This window comes from Bos indicus, chromosome 8 (genome assembly GCF_029378745.1).
Source record: "Bos indicus isolate NIAB-ARS_2022 breed Sahiwal x Tharparkar chromosome 8, NIAB-ARS_B.indTharparkar_mat_pri_1.0, whole genome shotgun sequence".
Classification (NCBI taxonomy): domain Eukaryota; kingdom Metazoa; phylum Chordata; class Mammalia; order Artiodactyla; family Bovidae; genus Bos; species Bos indicus.
Genome location: NC_091767.1, coordinates 55,945,137 through 55,966,886, shown reverse-complemented (window position 1 = coordinate 55,966,886; position 21,750 = coordinate 55,945,137). Strand labels below are relative to the sequence as shown.

The 21,750-nt window shown below is 39.5% G+C and overlaps 1 long non-coding RNA gene across 1 annotated transcript; it reads left to right on the top strand.

The window, feature by feature from the left end:
- The first annotated feature begins 2,252 nt into the window (after positions 1-2,252).
- On the top strand, positions 2,253-16,518 carry LOC139184555 (uncharacterized). The gene is made up of 4 exons (XR_011568085.1): positions 2,253-2,377; positions 8,326-8,530; positions 11,672-11,789; positions 13,396-16,518. It is a non-coding gene; the product is annotated as an uncharacterized lncRNA (long non-coding RNA).
- The last annotated feature ends 5,232 nt before the right edge of the window (positions 16,519-21,750 follow it).

Here is a 21,750-nt window from a genome sequence, read left to right as displayed (position 1 = left end):
TCCATGATTGTTGGCTAGAAAATTATATATTATTTATAGAATATTCTGTCTTGTGAGAAAGTTGTGGTCCACACATATATGTGTTTATGAGTGTGAATGCATGTTTTGGCTCTCACTGCATTTGAAAAGTATTTGAAATAGTTATAAACACAAAAATTGGGGAAAGTTTGTACAAAAATTCAGATTTTTATCCTTACCCTAGAATCACCAGTCATTATGGTTTCATATCTCATTTACTTCAACTCTCCCACCCTACAATTGAGCTCAGCAGATCTTTAAAATAGGATGCATATAAAGCTGCAGTCCTTGCCTTAATTTTTCCCCAAGGAGGACACATTGTAGAAAATTCCATTAAATAGCCTGGCAAAGTGGAATAGTACAGGGTTCCAACATGTTCCCCAGCAGAGGTTAACATGTAGTTTCAATTTCCATTCTGCCAGTTTCTTTTCTAGTGCCATGACAGACTGAATGCTCTCAAACAAGTTCCTTCCAGCCTGGAAATGAAGGGTTTCCAATCTACGTTAATTTTCTTTTTATTTTTTTCTTAACTCAAATGAAAACAGTAATTTGATGGACTCTGTCAACAGAAAATAGCTCTGGTGCCCTTTTCCCCTTTCTACTGTGGAACAAACTCCAAATGAAATAGCTCATTTTTATCAGGAAAGCTGCCTTCAGGAACATACAATTAACCATTCTTCACTCTAAGAAACTTACACCTTTTAAAAAATCTACTGCCCAGCATCTTGTAGGAATGAAGAGGAAACCAAGTCCAGATGAAAGAGTCAGAAAGCTGGAAATGATGACAATTATCATCAGAAGAGAGAATGGTGCTGGTTGAGGATCTATGGAACCACTCATCACCAAGGACATGCTCCCTGGATATGGCTTTATCATAGAGGGAAAGCAGGTTTCATAGATTCTTGCTGGTCCTTTGTCATCTCTCTGCATTCTTAAGTTGGAGTGTTGTAGCACTCAGTCCTGAGACCTCTTCTTTAATTATACCCATTTCTTTGTTCTAATCTCTCACCTGATCTAATCTCATGACTCAAAATGCCATCTGTACACTGTGTATCTGCAAATTTAGAATCCCAACCCACACCTTTCCAGCGAACTCAAGACTTGCACGTATGGCTCCCTACTCAACACCCACCCCCACCCCCGCCCGACTGTATGCCTACTTGGCATCTCAAATTTATCCTGTCAAAATTTAAAGTCATGACCATCACTTCTAGTCCTGCTCCTGTATTTTCCCCATGTCAGTTGACACTATCTTCATCCTTCATTTCTCTTTGTCTTACATCCCATATCCTCCCATATCCATCCATCAGGAAAACCTGTTTGCTCCAAGCCGAAGGGCTGCCTTGTTGTACCTTGAACACAGTAGTTGTGCTCCCAACACAGGCCTTTGCTATGTTGTTTCGTGTCTGGAAGGCTCTTGCCTTAGACATCTGTGTGCTGCCCCCCTATACTTCCTTAAGTCATCGTTCAGATGTCACCTTCTCAATGAGTTCTTTCGTGACCATCTTACATAAAATGGCTATTCTCATCTTCCTATACTCTCTATTCTCTATCCTTGATGTATTTTTCTCCAAAGTATTTATCAATTTCTAACTTGCCATGTATTTCATTTTTAATATTTTTATTGTCTCTTCCTTCACAAAGAATGTTGCTTCTATGAGGCAAGTATTTTTGCCGGACATACAGTAGATGCCCAGTAAATATGTGTTGAATGATGAAATAATCAGAAGAACTCTAATCTCAATTTGACCTAAAATTTAACATGTATCCACTGTTGTCTGTACATAGGCAACAAAGACCTACTATATACCACAGGGAACTCTGCTCAATGCTATGTAGCAGCCTGGATGGGAGGGGAGTTGTTCTGGTGTGCACTGAAACTATTACAGCATTGTTAATCGGCTACACATAAAATAAAAAGTTAAAAAAAAAACAACTAGCTCTGTGACCTTGGACAAGTCATTTGATCTGGGCTTTAGTGTGTTTGGCTATAAAAGTGTGAAGACTAGATTAGAATAACTCTGAAGTGGAAGTAGCAGTCATAAGGGAGTAGAAACAAGATCAGTTCCATTGAAGTCTCTGTGGCATTGAATTTGTTTTGAGTTTAAGAAGGAACCAACTGGATTATAAGCAGTAACTTGAGACTCTCTGTGGCATAACAGGCAACAGGGCCAAGCTGGCACCATCACAGTGGCAATGCTGCCCTTCGTATTTAAGCTCAAGGGCTGGTTCAGAAGCTGGCAGCCTCCCCTACAGACATCAGCACTGTGAGCAGGAGAGGAGGAGACCCTGAGATATCATGGCCAAGAGAACTGTGCTCAAATACACAGGAAATACCCTCCAAGAATACACAGTCCAGGTGAGGTCTCTGAGAAACAGCTGGCCAGGTGGGGAAGGAGGAAAATGAAGGGTACAGTTCCTGCAGTTTTCAACGGGGATGAGCCAGAGAAATATGATTTGGGTAAAAGCATGATCTTATTTATACTCCTCGCATGGTGTGGCCTGGGGAGACACAGGCTGAGACTCGTGACTTCTTTCATTCTACCCCACTGCTCTATTAAATTCTATTCCCTGCACCTTCAGAGCAAATCATTCCACATAACACTGTCTGCTTTCTTTGATCCATGTGACTGGAAGGATGAACTGTCAGCTCCCCTCCCCCATCCATCCTGCCATAGCCCGAGGCACAATCAATTTCAATATGCAGGGGAAATAGACCACACAGGATCTATGGCCTCCCAACAGGGACCTGACATATTAACTGTTGTAATGCCTCTAATTCAGTCTATTTACTTTGGGGGAGGCCCATCTTCTCCTACTCATCACTTTAACCCGTACAACGGCTGTGTCATGACTATTTAGAATGATGGGGGTGATGCTCGGGGCACAGTCATGAGAAGCCTGATGAAGGAATAGCTACAGTGAGCCCACGTAGCTGCAGGGTAATGATGACTAATTCTGTTCACGTCCCTCACCCCTGCCTTGAAATCTTCCCTTGCCTTTTAAATTGACGTCTGTCGAAGGGAATGACTCCACGGTGTCACTGCTTGATGCATTGGCCCGGAGGAGGCACTCCTTCTTGTCAGGAAGTGAGACAAGAAAGAGGAGTAAAGAACAGCAGAGGAGGGGAGATGGGGGCCCTCCGGGAAGATGAAAAATGAGCAGGGAGAGCAGGGGAAACCTCTTCAACCAAATGCCAGCCACTATTCTGATATGAACACTTCTACAGCTTTTGTGACAGAAGTGGACGGTTGAGATGATCGCACCACATGTATGTCACAGCCCTAAATAGCTCAGGTCGGTGACCTTTTCAGAAATGATTTTTATGATATGCAGTAAACAATAGCTACATTGTGGCAGGTGACTCCATACAGGCAACCATTCTCTTTAAACTGCTTAGAATATACAACAGGGTCTCGACCCCTGATGCATTCTTAATTAACTACAGTGAAACACAATTCTTGCATGCAGTATATCTCTAGATCACCAATGTTGAACTGATAGCCATGTTGTTAACTGTCTTTAGATAACAAATGAATGAGCATGCTTGAGGTGACACTTGAAAATGGAAAAAAATTTAAAAACACATAAAAAACTGCTTCTTCCACTTTAAGCTGTGTCTCAGTGATTCTCTTCTATTAGAGTTTTTTTCCCTTTTACTTTTGTTTAAACTCTTGAACACCTGTAGGTTTTAGAAAACAAGCAGATCCAAGCTCCAGCTTGGCAGAATCTTCTGTCCTCAGAAAACATGGTAAAATGCCTTTAATTAATTTCACTCATCTAAGAATGTTTATGTTTGTTCTTTTTTTAAAATGAATGGTCAAACATTACAATTTTCTTATTACAGGAACAAATCTCTGGGATTACCACACCCCAACCAAAAAAAAAGTTCCATTAATTTTGATCTAAGAATCCACTAAAGAAAGCCATGGTTGAGAGATCTGGTTAAAGTTTGGGTGATCCTTTTCTCACCGCTCATCTTGGAATAGGTTCTGGCTCAAACCCTATTCTCCAGTAAGATCTGAAAAGGCCCAAGGGAGTCTGGCCCAAGTCCCAGGTGATTCTCAGGAGGCCAGGGTGTTCCTAAGGATAACCCAAGTGGCTCACTGCCGGCAGGGTTGAGTTCTGAAATCGTGATCTGGACCCATGCCTGTCAGTCTTGGAGAAAACCCAAAGCAATAGATCTGCTTTAGAATGAGTCTGATCTTCTGCCAACAGAAACAGCTGAGGTCAAGGGCAGACTTTTCGAGGTCTTTTTGTCCTCAGAGGAACTCCCTGTTCTCCTTCAGCCCAGATAGAGCCTGGCCAAGGGCAGGAAGGTGTAGATAAGCAACGTTCTGCCACTGCCTGATCTGTTTAGGTGGAGGGATTGACTTCATGCCCCTTGGCTTGTGGCTCTGACATACCTGAGACAATGGAGGCTGCCAATATTTATTACCATTACTGAGCAGCCTCTCTGTGGGGCACTGGGCTAGCTTAATTACAAAAAATTTAAATATAAATTATTTTACCTATACTGTTGGTCTTTCCTGTCTGGACTGTAAACCCTTTGGGGAGGGGGCATTTGTTAGGTGTTTTGTTTTGTTTTGTTTTGTTTGATACTGGTTCTTTTCTCTAATCAGACTGTCTAGTAGTAGTAGCAACTCCATGAAGATTTAATAAGCTCAAGAGGGTCCCAAAGATTCCCAAGGTCATGTAACTAGAGTCGAGATTCAAACCTAGGTTATGGAAATGCAAAGTGGAAAATATCCCTCTGCATTTCACTCCCATCCTGCCCCTTCTCTGTGCAGGATCGAATAGGCCACCCTGATTGAGGCACCAAGGCCTTGAAGAAGGAAAGACCTCCAAAAAAGTCAAAAAGAGTCAGTTCATAAAGTTAACAGCAATTCTGACAATATCAGTACTTCTACCATACCCAGAATGAAGCCAAAGAATTGTAACATCCAAATGTCCTACTTCTTCTTTCTATAAACATGGGAGATCTGAATAGAAGGGGGAAGTTGTTGGCCAGCAAAGTTATTCCTTTTGGACTTTTGGCTTTCTCTTGAGCAGGAACATTCAGATGGATAATTACTAACATACTCACTTAATCAACTTGTCTTACTACTTCAATAAAATGATTACCAATAGGATTGAGTCATGTCTACAAATTCATATTGATAATGATGAAAATGTTATATTTTCTGTCTTTCTGTATAGTATACTTTCTTAGAAAGTACTTCCACATATATTTTAATTTTTTAGTATTAAAACTATAGGCAGGGATAGCATTATTATTCCTATCATATGGGTGAGAACTCCAAAGTCCAGAGAGAGAAAGACTACATGATTCGTCTGAAGTTATACAGAGTGGGTCAAAATTCAGATCCTAACTCTAGTTTACTCTTCTGTTCACATTACAAGTGTTTCCTGATCCTGATTAGATATTAGAATGATTCAGAGATTCTTAGTTGGTCTGGAATCAGGCCCAGGTGACCGTATTTTTGTAACAAACCTAGATATCTGTGCAGCCAGGACTGGGCAGTGACCCCATGATTATTCTGTCTGTCCATGATCTGGGACAGATCATGGGACTTACCATTTTTTCACTCTCACAGAAGTAATCTCAATTAGAACCTAATATTTGCAGAATTACTGATATAAGATATTAGTTTCACAAGGGCTATTGATTTTTCAAGACACCTTACAGGTAGTCTGCCATTCTCTAGCATTTGTAAGATGAAATTTAATTACTGAGTTTATGATCATTCCCTCCATTACTAACCACACACAGAAAAATTTCCTGAGGCAAGAAACCATGTCTAATTAACCTAAGGGTTATTTATACTAAAGGAAAGAAGACTGAAAAGCAACTTAATGAGTCCAGTTATTTCCTTCAAGCCCAGGAAGGGCATTGGCAACATGCTTCGCCTGGACATGAAGCAGGCAGAGCCCCCCCACCCACCCCGCCCCTCACCACCAGCCTCCTTGCAGTCTTTCCTCCAACAAACTGAAGCTCAGCTCAAAAGAGATTGAGGTGGTGACTGCTAATGGTGATGATGGTGGGTTTTTTTAATGAGACTTTCAAAAAGTAAAAAAGGATATGCAGAATTAGAGTTATTTCATGCAGAGAAGAGCCAAGATTAATAGTGGAGTACTGTTGATAGGATTAGTCAGGATAACTAGGCTATGATGCAGTAACAATAACACAAATATCTCAAAGGCTTCATGTTTCTCAGGCACATTATGTGATCCATGAGGTTGGTGAGGAAACAGACAGATGGGCTCTGCCTGTCATACCCAGAGCCACCTTGTGATTATTCATCTGGAAAGTATAACCTTCTCGGCTGCCACATTAGGCAAAGAAAATAAGATTGGAAATTGCTCTTGGGACTTTTCACTCCTTTACTCTCTACCTGACTCACATGTATGGTCATCCTTTGTCCCTCAGTATCCACAGGGGATTAGTTCCAGGACAACCAATAGAAATTACAAATGGGTAGTGCTCAAGTTCCTTTATATAAAATAGTATTATATTTGCATATAACCTAGGCACATCCTCTCTTATACTTCAAATCATCTCTAGATTACTTATAAGACCCAATAGAATGTAAATGTTATGTAAATAGTTGCTGGCAAGCAGAAAGTTCAAGTTTGGATTCTTAGTACTTTCTAGAACTTGGTGGGGAATGTTTTCAATCCATGGTTGGCTGACACCTCACATATGGAATCTGTGGACATAGATGGCTGGCTGTACTGTTGTTTTTGTTTTTTTTTTTTTTTTTTTAAGTTTCAAAGTTGAAAAGGGAAAAAATATCTGGATATGCTATTAAAGTTTTCATGAAAAGCAGAAGTTAAATTTATCTGCCCATATTAGTCTAGTTGGCTCCACAGAACACCTCTGAAGAAGAAATTTTCTGCCTTTCTTAAAAGGGAGAGCAAGTCCTTCCCCAGTCACTTATCCTTAAGAGGGGAGTCATAGAAGAGGTGGTGAAAGGACCACTGTTGACTTCTACTAGCTAAGCATAGGCTAACTGATGAAATATTTATCCTGTTGGGAAAGGTCTATGTAGTGGTCCTGGTGCCTTTCTGTCTATTTGCTTATTCATTCATTCCTCATGGATTTTTTTTTTTCATAGAATTAAAAAAAAAAACAAAACAGGCTTGCATTGCATGACTTATGCACAGTCATGCCTAGATTTGGTAGTCTCTGGAGCGCTCTTTTGATTCCACTAAAGAGTTGAAATTAGAAGATTTTTTTAAAAAATGAGCCAGGTTTTACACAGATGAATAAAATGCATAACCAAGAATAAACTAGGCAACACTGAAGAGCATCACATTACTTTCTCCAGAATGCTGCAGGCTGCATTCTCAGAAAACTGTCTGCTTAATGAGGTGCACTTAAGAGAAAATAAGAGATCTTTTTCATAGTCCCTCCATTTGGCAACACTTGTTCCCAGCATCTAAGTTTCTCTTCATAGAAGTGGGCCAAGAGAAAGCAGGTAAGCCAATTTGATAACTTTGAGACAGTTTCCAAAATAGTCTACCATTACAATGAGCAAGTCTGGGGACAGATCCTGTTACAAAGCTATTCATGGAGGCTTTTCCACCATGAAAATCAGGCTCAAGACCTTTGTCAAGTGTTGAGAATTTCATATGGAAGAAAAAAAGTGGGGAGGGTTGGAAGAAATTCAATGACATTGTTCAGGCTTTGCTGGTGGTTTAGTGGTAAAGAATCCGTCTGCTAATGCAGGGCACATGGGTTTGATCCCTAGTCAGGGAAGTCCCCACAAGCCACAGAGCAACTAAGCCCATGGGCCCCTGCTACTGAGCTGTGGTAGCCACAGCTACTAGAGCCCGGAAACCTCAACTACTGAAGCCTAAGTCCCCCTAGAGCCCATGTTCCACAAGAGAAGCCACTGCCATGAGAAGTCAGTGCACTGCAGCTAGAGTAGCGCATGCTCACTGCAATTACAGAAAAAGCCTGCATAGCAATGAAAACCTAACACAGACAAAGATAAATAAAATTATGTAAAAAAATGTCATTGGTTAACTTTTAGTTTTGAAGAAATAGTAAGACTTTGTTTTCTTATCAATCCACACTTTAAGGTAACAAAATCTATATCTTTGTAAATAAGTGAGATACTTTAAAAATTCTGTGTCAAAATGCTAATGAATGTGGTTACATGTAGTACCTTTAGGAATTAAGTCTTTGATTACTATAATTTATCAAGATACACTTTGAAACAATGTCACAAAGGGAAATATTAATTTGGTGAATTTTTTAAAATTATTTCATTATTCTTATTGTTATTGAAATACAACCAGTCAATCTTGAAGGAAATTGGTCCTGAATATTCACTGGAAGGACTTATGCTGAAGCTGAAGCTCCAATACTTTGGCCACCTGATGCAAAGAACTGACTCACTGGAAAAGACCCTGATGCTGGGAAAGATCGAAGGCAGGAGGAGAAGGGGACGACAGAGGATGAGATGGCTGGATGGCATCACCGACTCCATGGACATGAGTTTGAGTAAGCTCCAGGAGTTGGTGACGGACAGGGAAGCCCGGCGTACTGTAGTCCGTGGGGGTCATAAAGAGTTGGACATGACTGAACTGAACTGATAGTTGTTTTATTTTTATGTTTTGGCCATGTTGCACGATATGTGGGATCTTAGTTTTCGAACTGCATTGGGAACACTGAGTCTTAACTACTGGACCACCAGAGAAGTCCCTGGTGAGATATTTTAAAAGACTAATCTAGGTAAAGCTCTTCCATCAAGACATTTTCTTTTTAATCAGAGATAGGAAGTTTTACATAAAAATTTTCAAAATCACCTAGTTCTTATTGATAACAATGGTTCTCATCCCTGGCTGTGCATTAAATCATTGAGGGAGCTTTTAAAATTGAATGCTGACTGAGTCCCAACTAACCCACTCGAGCCAGTCTCTGAGAGGGAAGCCCAGTGCTTCCCTCAGTGATTCTGATGTGCAATCAGGGTTGGCATTCATTGCCATAGAGTGCTTAGGTCTCCATCCTGCAGCAATATTACGTTCTCCAAACTTCCTGGTTTTACACTTTTTTCCCCTTTCTAACAAACAGATGTGTATATATCACTTCACTTCTCATAAAAAAGCAAGTTTCTGGAGGGGAGATCCCAACTCCATTTCATCCTTATATTTTCATAGTTTCTAGCAAGGCAGTGGCAGTCACCGTAAGTTTTGAGTGGCAGACTGTCTGATCATCTGCATAAAACTAATTCCAGATTTTTAATTTCATAAACTGGAGGGAGCCTCTTTCAGTGGAGTAGCAAAGTAATGATCCATGAGGAAATGAAAAGTGAAAAATTAAGATTAGTAATTTGGTGTCTCTTGTCCACAGAACACCTGAAATCTAATTGCAGGTGATTTTTCTGACATGTTCTCAGAGACAATAAAATAAATGCTGTAATAATTTTCTTTGAAGACATTCTATATAATGTGCTCTGTTATGACTTTATAGTTGTCCTAAAAACAGTAATCTCAGTGAGTGGAAAGGAGATATTTAGGAGCTAGATAAAAACTTTTTTTCCTTCAAAAGCTGTAACAAAAATGCATTTAATACATAGCTGTATTTTGCTATCATAAACTAAAAATGATAAATGAATTGATCAAAGTTGAACAAAAGTAATATTTACTTCCTAGTTATCCTTCAATTTAAACATCCAAGAAATCTGCTTTTTGTTTTTACCACCTTCCATGTTGTTTAGGCAACTAACTTGTAACAGAGCTCACAACTGATAGCCCCACTCAAATGAACACTAATCAATGAATTAGTTCCTTGCCCAAGGCAGCTATATATTCCTCCAACACAGGAAATTACTCTTTCTTATGGCTAAAGTGGTACCAATCCTTACTGTATTATAAACCATAGTAGTTTTGTAGTATACTCGTTCAAACACTAAGTTATCCAAGCACTGAATTTAAGACATTTGCCATATGTTCACAACCTCTATCCTATTTATAATTAATTTAATATTTCTAAGACAATTCACTGTTTTTTAGTGAAATGGATTTGGGAGGAAAAGTTCAAATCATTGTCATAAACAGAAGGTGTTTTTAATAGGAGATATATAAATATTAAAATAAAATGTTTGTTCACCTTGTGTACCACCAACAGCATGAGAACCATGACACTATGGGAAATACTAGCACAAGTAAAATTACGTTCTTTGAGTATCAGTTGCATCCTATGCCAAAATTCATGCCATTGCAAAAATGCCTGAATTTATAAACACCTTTAAATTTTAATTCATAGTGGGTAAACTTAAACGAGGGCCTCTCTGGTTGCTCAGTGGTTTAAAAAAAAAATTAAAAAACCACCTCCCAAAGCAGAAGACACAGGTTTGATCCCTGGGCTGGGATGATTCCCCTGGAGAAGGGAATGACAACCCACTCCAGTATACTTGCCTGGGAAATCCCATGGGCAGAGGAACCTGGCGGGCCACAGCCCATGGGGTTGCAGAAGAGTCGGACACAACTTAGCAACTAAACAAAAAACAAAAAAACAAACTTAGGTAGAGGAAAAATGTAAGCTCCTGCCAGTTTCCAGGCTCTTGCGGAGGTGAGTAGTTAAACTTTAATAAATTGTATGAAAAGGAAGACCGCAGAATTCCCAATATGCTGCTTTAGAGGCATTTTACTTGAATGACCAAGCTGAATTTGTAACACCCAGGCAGATATCGGAATATGATTTTAGCATTTTATTACAGATTGTAATCATTTATTTACACACCTAGTTTTATTTTCTTCACTGGTTTACTAATGATACCTAGACTCCACTCTAATTTCTGTGAGAGCATGGACCACATTCAGCACTGGAGTCCCAGTGACAGGTACATAGTAATTGCTAAATTAATGTTTATTACACAAATGGCTAAATATTCTCTTTCACTCTCTAAAAATCTCCCCTTCCAAAGTGAATGTCTTCTTTACTCACATTCTACTCTAATCTGAAATATATAACTTTCAACTCTACTCAGGTACATGTTTATAAACCTCCTTTGCTGCTGCTAAGTCGCTTCAGTCATGTCCGACTCTGTGAGACCCCATGGACGGCAGCCCACCAGGCTCCTCCATCAATGGGATTTTCCAGGCAAGAGTACTGGAGTGGGGTGTCATTGCCTTCTCTGTTGCTGCTGCTGCTGCTGCTAAGTCACTTCAGTCGTGTCTGACCCTGTGCAACTCCATAGACAGCAGCCCACAAGGCTCCCCTGTCCCTGGGATTCTCCAGGCAAGAACACTGGAGTGCATTGCCATTTCCTTCTCCAATGCATGAAAGTGAAAAGTGAAAGTGAAGTCACTCAGTCGTGTCCGACTGTTAGCGACCCCATGGACTACAGGCTACCAGGTGCCTCCATCCATGGGACTTTCCAGGCAGAAGTACTGGAGTGGGTTGCTATTGCCTTCTCCGTTAGCAATGCCTAACTCACACTGTCTCCAGCTCCCAACTCCCTATCACCTTCTTCCCCACCTATAAAATCCTCACCTGCTAGCACTCTACAACAGTTTACTTCTCTCCCTGGCAAGCTTCTGTCAGCACCTGGGGACACAGAACCCAGACACTCAGTAGACCATACCATGAGAGGGGGTAACGACTGTAAGACATCTTTTGTCATCTTACATTATAATCCAGGGCAGCAGAAAGCACAGGATTGGCTTGGCTTTCTGACGTCAAGGAAAACAAATGATACAAGACTTGGCAAGTATCCAAAGTGGCTTAGCAAGGAGCTTCCAGTATACTTGCTGAAACAGTAAGTATCTGAAAGGTTTCTTTCGCCACCCTCTCTCCATTCATCCTTGTTCTGTCATCACTAGCATCACCCTAACAAAGAATGTAAGGAAAGTAGGGCAGGAGAGAAGCACTGACAAAGGGGAAGAGAGAGGGAGGAAGAGAGAGGAGGAGGAGGGGGCATAAGGAACACCCTTAGTATCCAATACCCATAAAAAATTTGTTTTTAATTCCCTGGCTATCACAGATAGAGGCTGCTGCTAGCATTTAAGATAAGATTAGTTGGTGTTGTGCTATCAGCACCTCCACATTTTCCCTGCAGGGATTCCTTCTGACAGGCTGAAGCTGGAGGCATGTCTCAGGATTAACACCAGCTAATGATTATACACTAAAGCTTTGGGACTGTTGGACTAATAGGATTAAGCAATGGCAGATGCAGGTCCCCGTTCAGGTTAAAAATGCACTTTTTACATTACAAAGTCAGACAGATCCCTTTGAACATGCAATGAATATGGATGTTTTCAATTATCACAGTCTTCCAGGGCTATACGATATGGTAAATTAATCCCTTTAGAACATCGGAAACAGGACAAAATAGCCTTCTTGAAGCCGAAATCCCTCGTTTTAGATTTTCTTTCATGGGGATAAGCAGCGGTACACCTCACATAATTAATCTTATTACAAACAGAGAGAGAGAGGAAAATTTTTTTAAATGTGTAAAAATTGTTTAAATATTTGAGAAACTGAAAGAAAAAGAAAAAGCACTTTGAAATCAACATCTCTTAATTAATATCCAAACAGTCAAACATACAAACATAAGGCGTGACAAGCAAAAGGCTGGATGTGTGTTGAGATGGGTTTATATTTCTCTATGCCTCAGGCTGCTAGTGAAACAAGAAGGAAAGGAAAAAAATTAAGGTTACTTAAAAAAAAAAATGAACAAAATATTAACTGCTAGTAGAAAGCACTATTTCTAAGATATCTGGGTTGATCTGATCTTATGTTCCAGGCCCTGGGAGGAAAGGAGAAAGAAAAGGGCATAGTGAGATATTTATATTTCGCTGCTGCATGAAAGGGTCTCTGCTTCCCAGTAGATCAAAACCATCACTCAGAATAGCTGGAACATAAATCCCCATTATTACAATTAAATGGGGCTGGTTGTGGACTTTAGTAGCAGGGTGAACCTCTGGAGTTTCATGTGTTTGATTGACTTAAGAGAGGAAGGGTGGGTAGGGAGGGAAACAACTATATATAGGGAGAACTTCCCAGAGAAAGCTGTTTGAGCTGTCAGCAGGGAATGGAAGTAGTTTTACAATCATCAGAATAAAGCAGGCTTACCAGCATGGGACTGATTCTTTGAAAATTCGAAAGCCAAATATCTTAATATTTGGCCTGAGCAATTGTATTAACCCTCATTAACTGTTGATAGAATCATATTGCCGAACATCACTCCCCACTTCATGATGTGGGCCAATTAATCATGTGGGTAGTTTCTCCAACAAACAGGAATCCTGCTTTTCTTTTAATTGCAAACTGAAGGAGAAAAAGGAAGAAAAGAGACTGTACCAGGTTTCTATATTGAGTCCACATGTTATTTTTTTTTAAAGCCTGACATGGTTTATTTCTAGGAAACCTCTTGGAGACTTCCACCCAGGATTCAAATAAAGTCTGAACCAAACAGTTACAACTGAAGAAAAGCATGATGTAACTATGGAGCATTCACTCAGGTTCCAACATTGTGCGTCACTCAAGAATACCCAGGCATCAAACTCCTTCATTTCCGCAATGATCCAGTACAACTGGATACCTCTACACACTTGACTAGGATCTTCTATGAACATCAACAGTCTAAGGTGCCTGCTCAGTAAATATTAGCTTCCCTGGTGGCTCAGATGGTAAAAGCATCTGCTTTTACGGGTTCAATCCCTGGGTCGGGAAGTTCCCCTGGAGAAGGAAATGGCAACCCACTCCAGTTCTCTTGCCTGGAAAATCCCATGGATGGAGGAGCCTCATGGGCTACAGTCCATTAGGTCGCAAAGAGTCAGACACGACTGAGCGACTTCACTTTCAGTAAATAGTACTTGGACAGACTAAACTACTTAAAGATGCTAGCAAACTTCCATAAACATCCTTATTTTTTTTTAACTTTTGATTGAAAAACTCATAACAGAATGAAAGAAATTATTACTATTTTAATTGGACTATTGGGCATTCCTCTTATTTTTGTTTTTCACTGCTTCTCTGTCACTGCACAATAAATTCAGAGGATATAAACTGATTCTCAGAAAGAAAGAAAAAAAAAAAAACAAAAACTGCTCTCCCTGTAAAAGGCATCAAGAAAATTATTGTGTTAAATATGTATGTCTTCTTTCTTGGAAAAACAGAAGTTGATTATTTTTTCAAATGATCTTAATCTTCCCTAACACCGTGCATACTTTAATGGCATACATTAAGATAAGCATTACTCAGTTGTAGTGTGTGTGGGAATCACCTAGAATGACTGTGAAAACAAGTTACTGTTGCAAAGGTCTGTGATAGAGGCAATTCCAAGGAGCTTCCAAGTAACAGAAAAGCTGATGGTCCAGGAGACCACACTTTGAGTAGCAACAATTCATTAACATACCAAAGCCACTTAATGAATAACAAGTAACTCAGACTTGAGGAAATCAAGCATGTCTATTCCACACATTGCTCTTCTAACAAAGTATATAATGTTATCAACTTAAGAGTAAATGATGATAATCAAAACATCCCATTTCCTGGGCTTTTTCCTAAATATCAGTCTCCTGTCCATTCTACCAATTCTTAATTGGTTTAGTTATTTGCCCTCCAAAATGATATTACAATAAATTTACCATTTGAATAGCTTTTAAACCATCATCTTCATTAATTACAAGTCTACTAGAATTTTTATTATTCCTCAACCATCTTAAAAACTGACAACATTAATGTTATCATTTTCAAGTGAAGTTTATTAGAGTACTGTCACATTTAGAGGCATTTTGCATATTATATCAGTTTGATCTGCAAGATATACACTAAAAACTTTCATGAATTGCTAGATTATTTTCAATTCTAGATTATTAATTCAATTCTGATGTCAGTACCAAACCATATTCCCTTTGAAATTCTTAAATAAAACCTAATTTTCTCCCAAATTTGGTACATTTAACAATGCATATTAGGTATTACACAGCCTATAACCTGGCCCTGGGAAGGAAGAGGGCACATAGATACAATGACTGCAGATCACATCTTTGCCATCCCAATAGTTCTCATACTAGCAGAAGGAGCAAAAAAACACACATTTGTAATTCAATGTCATATATGCAATAATAAAGGTAAAACCAAAGTCTAATCAGAACACAAATAAATAAACTGTTGAATAGCACTAGAGAAAGGTATTTAAAAGTTTTGAAGGATGAATAGACATCTAGAGAAAATAAATCTGAAAGCACATGCTGTCAATACAGAAAACACAAAAATAAATCAACCAACACTGGGTAAGAAGACCAGGATGGCTTCAAAGTATATCAAGCTGCATATTTCAGTCCAGCACAGAACCCCTGCTGTGACACAGGTAGAGCAATTCTCTGCTTTGTTTCCTCCACCTGGCTCCCTAAGGAACAGTAATGTGGACTGTAGATTTAGGCCCCTATCTCCCTGCTCCTTTGGCTTCACCATGAGTTTCTGTCTAAAGCACTCATTTTGCATAATGCTTAGCACACAGAATATCATTGTAAAGACTCATAATCACAAGAAAGACAAGCCTACGAAAAACATGGCACAGTGGGAACCACTGTGGCATGTGCTTCCTATACTTAAGCCGTGGGTCCACAGGATGGGTGGGAGCGAGAAGAACCACAGTCTCTTCTTCCTGCTTTACACTGTGGACTCCGTGACAAACAGCAATAAAACATGGCATTACATTCCCAGGAGCTCAAGAATGACTTTAAAAGTTCATTCATTAGCCACTGACCTCACACTCAGCGTGGTCCACAGCAGTTTGAGAAGGTAAAATGGAAGGAAAGAAATGAGCGCTGCCTTCAAAGGAAGTGCAGATTAGCTGCGAAGGTAAGATACAGAGATACAGAAGCAGATGCCTGTGTGCTTGCTAAGTTGCTTCAGCCGTGTCTGACTCTTTTCAACCCATTAGACTGTAGGCTGCCAGACTCCTCCATCCATTGAGATTCTCCAGGCAAGAATGATGGAGTGGGTTGCCATGCCCTCCTCCAGGGGATCTTCCTGACCCAGGGATTGAACCCACATCTCACGATTCCCACATTGGCAGGCAGGTTCTTTACACTAGTGCCATCTGGGAGGCCCACGGAAGCGGACACATGATAACAGATCTGACCGTTATCATTTGGAAAGACCACACACGTGAAGTGGACACCACAGATGAAAATCTTTGCATACTTTGCATCAACATCACACCAAGTTTAATATCAAACCAGAAATGTTATTACATTTCTTACAATAGGCACACATTGGATATAATGACAATCACTGAACAGAGAAAAGAAAGGTTATATCAGAAAAAGTATTATTACAGTCCCTGATGTAGATTCAGGCACACAACTAGAAGAGCTCTGCTCAACAACGTGAAAACCTGCAGTTAGAATGTGTCCTTCTGTCACAACCACTTTCAATCCACGTGGTTTTTAAACCAAGTTTTATTATGAACCAATGTGTCATATTCCATTTCCTTAATTGCATCCCACTGTACTCTCACACTTCCCTCTGCAATCTGCTTGGCTTGTTATGTTTGAACTATGGGCCTTTTCAACATGAATTTTGTAAAGCTGGAAATGACTGAGTCCTCTGTGATTTAAAACCCTCTGAACCATACCTTCTCTAGTGCCTAAATCACTGCTTAAGTGGCTGGCAGACACTTATTTCTAATCGGAGATGTTCATTAAATAAGTGATTAGAAAGCACGGTAGATGTGGCTAATTGTTGACGGGCCATGAAAGGACATTAAACACATCTTGTCTGAAGCTTTCACTGATTGTTAGCAATGTGTTAAAAGTTGCCCTGGTGTCTTAAACTAGTTAATGGTATTAAACTTGTGAGTAGAGTGAGTTTGACTCTGGGGAAAAACTAACTCGATATTATTTTTCTACAGGGCTCAAAACCTTTACACAAAATCCAGCCAAATGTTCCTGATTCTAGGGAACATGTTATTTTAGCCTTCATGATGATGACTCAACACTGAGCCTTACTGCTCAGTAAGATTCCAACAGAGATGACATTTTGCAATCCCCAGCAGCAACATGTCCCCTGTCTGGAGGCGAACCAAGAAAGAGTTCGCTTCAAATGAGCCTCTAAACAGCTGTCAAGTCAGAATAACTTTAAGTCATTACCTATCTGAGCCATGTTGAACCAATGACTTTTAAGTGGTGAAAATCTCCGCATCGTGTTACTAATCTCACTGGCGAGCAGTGGCTATGTCAACAATCAACGTTCCCTCTTAGTAAGCAGGCAAAAATAATACACTGCCCATGATCTGGAAGTTAAAGGGACCAGTTGAGAGGTTGAAAAGTTCAGAAATGAGGAAGTAAAAAACATGCCTCCTTAGAGCTTTGCCTCTATGGAGATTCATGACAGAGTTTAAATCACAATGTGCCATGAAAGAATTCACTCCACTCTGACTTGCTAATGTTTAGCAATGCAAACCTTCCCCACAAAGACATATAAGCTGCCTTCCTCTAGTCATCTTTAACTTGGATGATGAGCTTGGACCCAATTTCCTGACCAATTAGCAGCTCAAAGTAAAGAAATAGGGAACAGCTGTAAGTCTCTAACTATGATTACTTATAAACCCTTCAAATCTAGACTCAAATAGCTTCCCTATAGTTTTGTTCAATTGATTAACTCCAACTGGTTTATCACTAAACCATTCATTTACTTTTATAATCCATTAAAGTCTTAGATAAAATGCATTTTGTGTCCCTTCTCGGGCCTTTAATAATTAGCTGTGTCTACCATGTCTTTTAATCTCTCATTTAATGAGTGTCTCCAATCTTTAATAATTTAAAAGGATATCAAGCCAAGTATCAATTAAAGGGAACCATTCTAGGCAGCATACACAATAAGTGTTAAATCAGTGGAGAAAAGCACATACAGCCCTGTGGCTTTCTACTTCAAGAGCACTTGAAAACTATGGGATTATTTCAAAATATTACACTTCGCTGCTATTTATTTTAGTTATCTTACAGGCAAAATTAAATATTAAAAAAAAAATGAGCAAGAAGCATTTCATACAGATTCAAGAGAGAATCATGCAGGGCAATATCCAGTCTAATTCATTTCTAAATACATTCCAACTGGCCCAACTCACCTCCACTGGCCAAATATACTAGATAGCTTCAGCTACAGTTTAACTACTGTTGTTAACCCTTTCAATTTCCTGACCTATCTTAAAACTCTTGATTGTTCCAAATATCTAAGCCATATTACCTTTAAGCCAAATTACCTTACAGGACAAGGCTTCGACACACATATTTGGTTTTGGTAACAGATCAATGTTGGACCATTGGTATCTCTTCATTCCTGGAAGATCACTGGAAAAAAGTTAGCTCAAAAGGGTGGTGGCCTTCTTAATAGACCTGAAAAAGAGCCCAGGTATACCCAACCCGACTAAGCTTCAATCACCTGAAGGAGATTTTGGTAGACTATTCACAGGATAGTGAATGGTCCCCTCTCAACGTCAAGGTGCAATGGTGCAATGGTCCCCTCTCAACGTCAAAATCCTTACAATGGCTTGAGGTGGTGTCTAGCTTCACACCCCATGAATTTGGGCTGATCTTGTGATTTTCTCTGGTGAAAGACACATGGCCTGAGGCCAGACCTTAAGAAGCCTTTCACATTTCTGTTCTTCTCCTGGACACTTGCCCACATGCCTTGTGAACAAACCTGTGTTACTCTGCTAGAGGATGAGAAATCATGTAGAGGAGTTAACTGTCATAGCTAATGACCCTGCTCACCTCCAAGGTGGACAGACTCAGCTAACCCAGCAGCTAATTGGTATCTGCTCATTCTTGGAAGATCACTGGAAACAGCTAATCATAGATATGACAGATCCTAGCCCCAAGAGCAGAAGAATTGTCCAGTGGAGCCCAGGCCAAATTTCTGACCCACAAATCATGAGTCAAATAATTGGATATTGTTGTCTTAAGCATTTAAGTTTTGGGGTGGTCTGTTATCCAGCAAAAGCTACATGATATAATGTCACAGATTTTACTAGTTGGCCTCCTGGGAACTTTCTGTATAAAGCAAGGCTCCAAATCACCCAATACCAACAAAACCAGATTTTCAAAGCTAGACCCATGATTTCCAAATACTCTCCACCCTGCAGTCACTATATCACTGTCTTCAGTAATTTCTCAACTACCTCTGAATATGATCCTGACTGTTATAAAGTCTAAAATCCTATCATGTCCCACACATGAAATTTCCTCCATTAATCCCATGTATGATAGGAAAAGACTTATTAAAAAAAAAATCCTTATCAATCATGTTAATACACCATCCATAACCATTTGGATATTTCAGTAGCAGTCAGAGGATGTTTCTGGAGCTCTCAGACCAACAGCCTTCTTGGCATCATTCAGGTACACATGCAGATCACACCATCCATGTCTTCATAAGAAATTGATTCACAGGATAATAGTAGGAGTAACACATATGTTTCTTCCCTAACATACCTACTTCAATGAATAACTACCACAGAGTTCTGACACTTTCTGATGACATCAGGAGATAAGGTTGAGCTTTTTCTGGGTGCTGCTGTATCACTGAGTCATCTGGTTTTTGCCTGCTGCTGGAGATAATGATGTTGAGATGTCAGTCTTGATGTCTGTATCTTAATATGCTTAATATCTTAAGCATATTAAGATATGCACTGATGTCCTTAAGCATGGGTCAAAAAGGAGGGCATGGAAAAGGACATGGAAATTAAAAAAAAAAACTTGTTTCTTTGTTTCACCCAGTCCTATGAGTCCAGTGAAAGAAAGACCAGCTTTCCTTGTCTCTAAATCCACAGCCACAGCTACGCTACCCCACAAGCTTCTGCCTGTATTTTTCCCCTCATCTGCATAGCATGCAATCACTTCCAAAAGATCAACTCAGATAAAACACACCCTGCATTCATACTTTTTACTATAAGTCATTTTGAATACAAATTTCTGAACCTGTCAAAAGTCCCTAAACATTGTTTTGCTTGGAAGGCTAGTCACTATTTAGAGGATCCAAAATACCAATCTCTTTTGAACATAGATATTAAAATGTACAGTCTGGCTTTGTTTTGGTTCCTTCTTGCATCTCTAAGAAAGAAATATCAGTTTCCTATTTGTTTAGAAATTTAGAAACTCTTCTTTCTTAATTTATTTTAATTGGAGGCTAATTACTTTACAATATTGTGATGGTTTTGGCCACACATTTCACATGAATCAGCCATGGGTGTACATGTGTTCCCTATCCTGACCCTCCCTCCCATCTCCCTCCCCATCCCATCCCTCAGGGTCATCCCAGTGTACCAGCCCTGAGCACCCTGTCTCATGCATCAAACCTGGACTGGCAATCTATTTCACATATGATAATATACATGTTTCAATGCTATTCTCTCAAATCATCCCACTCTCAGCTTCTCCCACAGAGTCCAAAAGTCTGTTCTTTACATCTGTGTCTCTTTTGCTGTCTCGCATATAGGGTCATTGTTACCATCTTTCTAAATTCCATATGTATGCATTAATATACTGTATTGGTGTTTTTCTTTCTGACTTACTTTGCTCTGTATAATAGGCTCCAGTTCCATCCACCTCATTAGAACTGATTCAAATGCATTCTTTTTAATAGTTGAGTAATTTTCCATTGTGTATATGTACAATAGCTTTCTTATCCAATCATCTGCTGATGGACATCTAGTTTGCTTCCATGTCCTGGCTATTGTAAACAGTGCTGCAATGAACATTGGGGTACATGTGTTTCCTTTGATTCTGGTTTCCTCAGTGTGTATGCCCAGCAGTGGGTTGTATGGCAGTTCTATTTCCAGTTTTTTAAGGAATCTCCACACTGTTCTCCATAGTGGCTGTACTAGTTTGCATTCCCAGCAACAGCATAAGAGGGTTCCATTTTTCTCCACACTCTCCAGCATTTATTGTTTGTAGACTTTTTGATAGCAGCCATTCTGACCGGCGTGAGATGGTACCTCACTGTGGCTTTGATTTGCATTTCTCCAATAATGAGTGATGTTGAGTATCTTTTCATGTATTTGTTAGCCATCTGTATGTCTTCTTTAAATAAATGTCTGTTTAGTTCTTTGGCCCATTTTTTTATTGGGTCACTTATTTTTCTGGAATTGAGCTGCAGGAGTTGCTTGTATATTTTTGAGATTAATTTTTTGTCAGTTGCTTCACTTGCTATCATTTTCTCCCATTCTGAAAGCTCTCTTTTCACCTTGCTTATAGTTTCCTTCATTGTGCAAAAGCTTTTAAGTTTAATTAGGTCCCATTTATTTTTGTTTTTATTTCTGTTACTCTGGGAGGTGGGTCATAGAGGATCCTGCTGTGATTTACGTTGGAGAGTGTTTTGTTTATGTTTTCCTCTAGGAGTTTTATAGTTTCTGGTCTTACAGTTAGATCTTTAATCCATTTTGAGTTTATTTTTGTGTATGGTGTTAGAAAGTGTTCTAGTTTCATTCTTTTACAAGTGGTTGACCAGTTTTTCAAGCAACACTTGTTAAAGAGATTGTCTTTTCTCCATTGTATATTCTTGTCTCCTTTGTCAAAAATAAGGTGTCCATAGGTGCATGGATTTATCTTTGGGCTTTCTATTTTGTTCCATTGATCTATATTTCTGTCTTTGTGCCAGTACCATACTGTCTTGATGACTGTAGCTTTGTAGTGTAGTCTGAAGTTAGGCAGGTTGATTCCTCCAGTTCCATTCTTCTTTCTCAAGATTGTTTTGGCTATTTGAGGGTT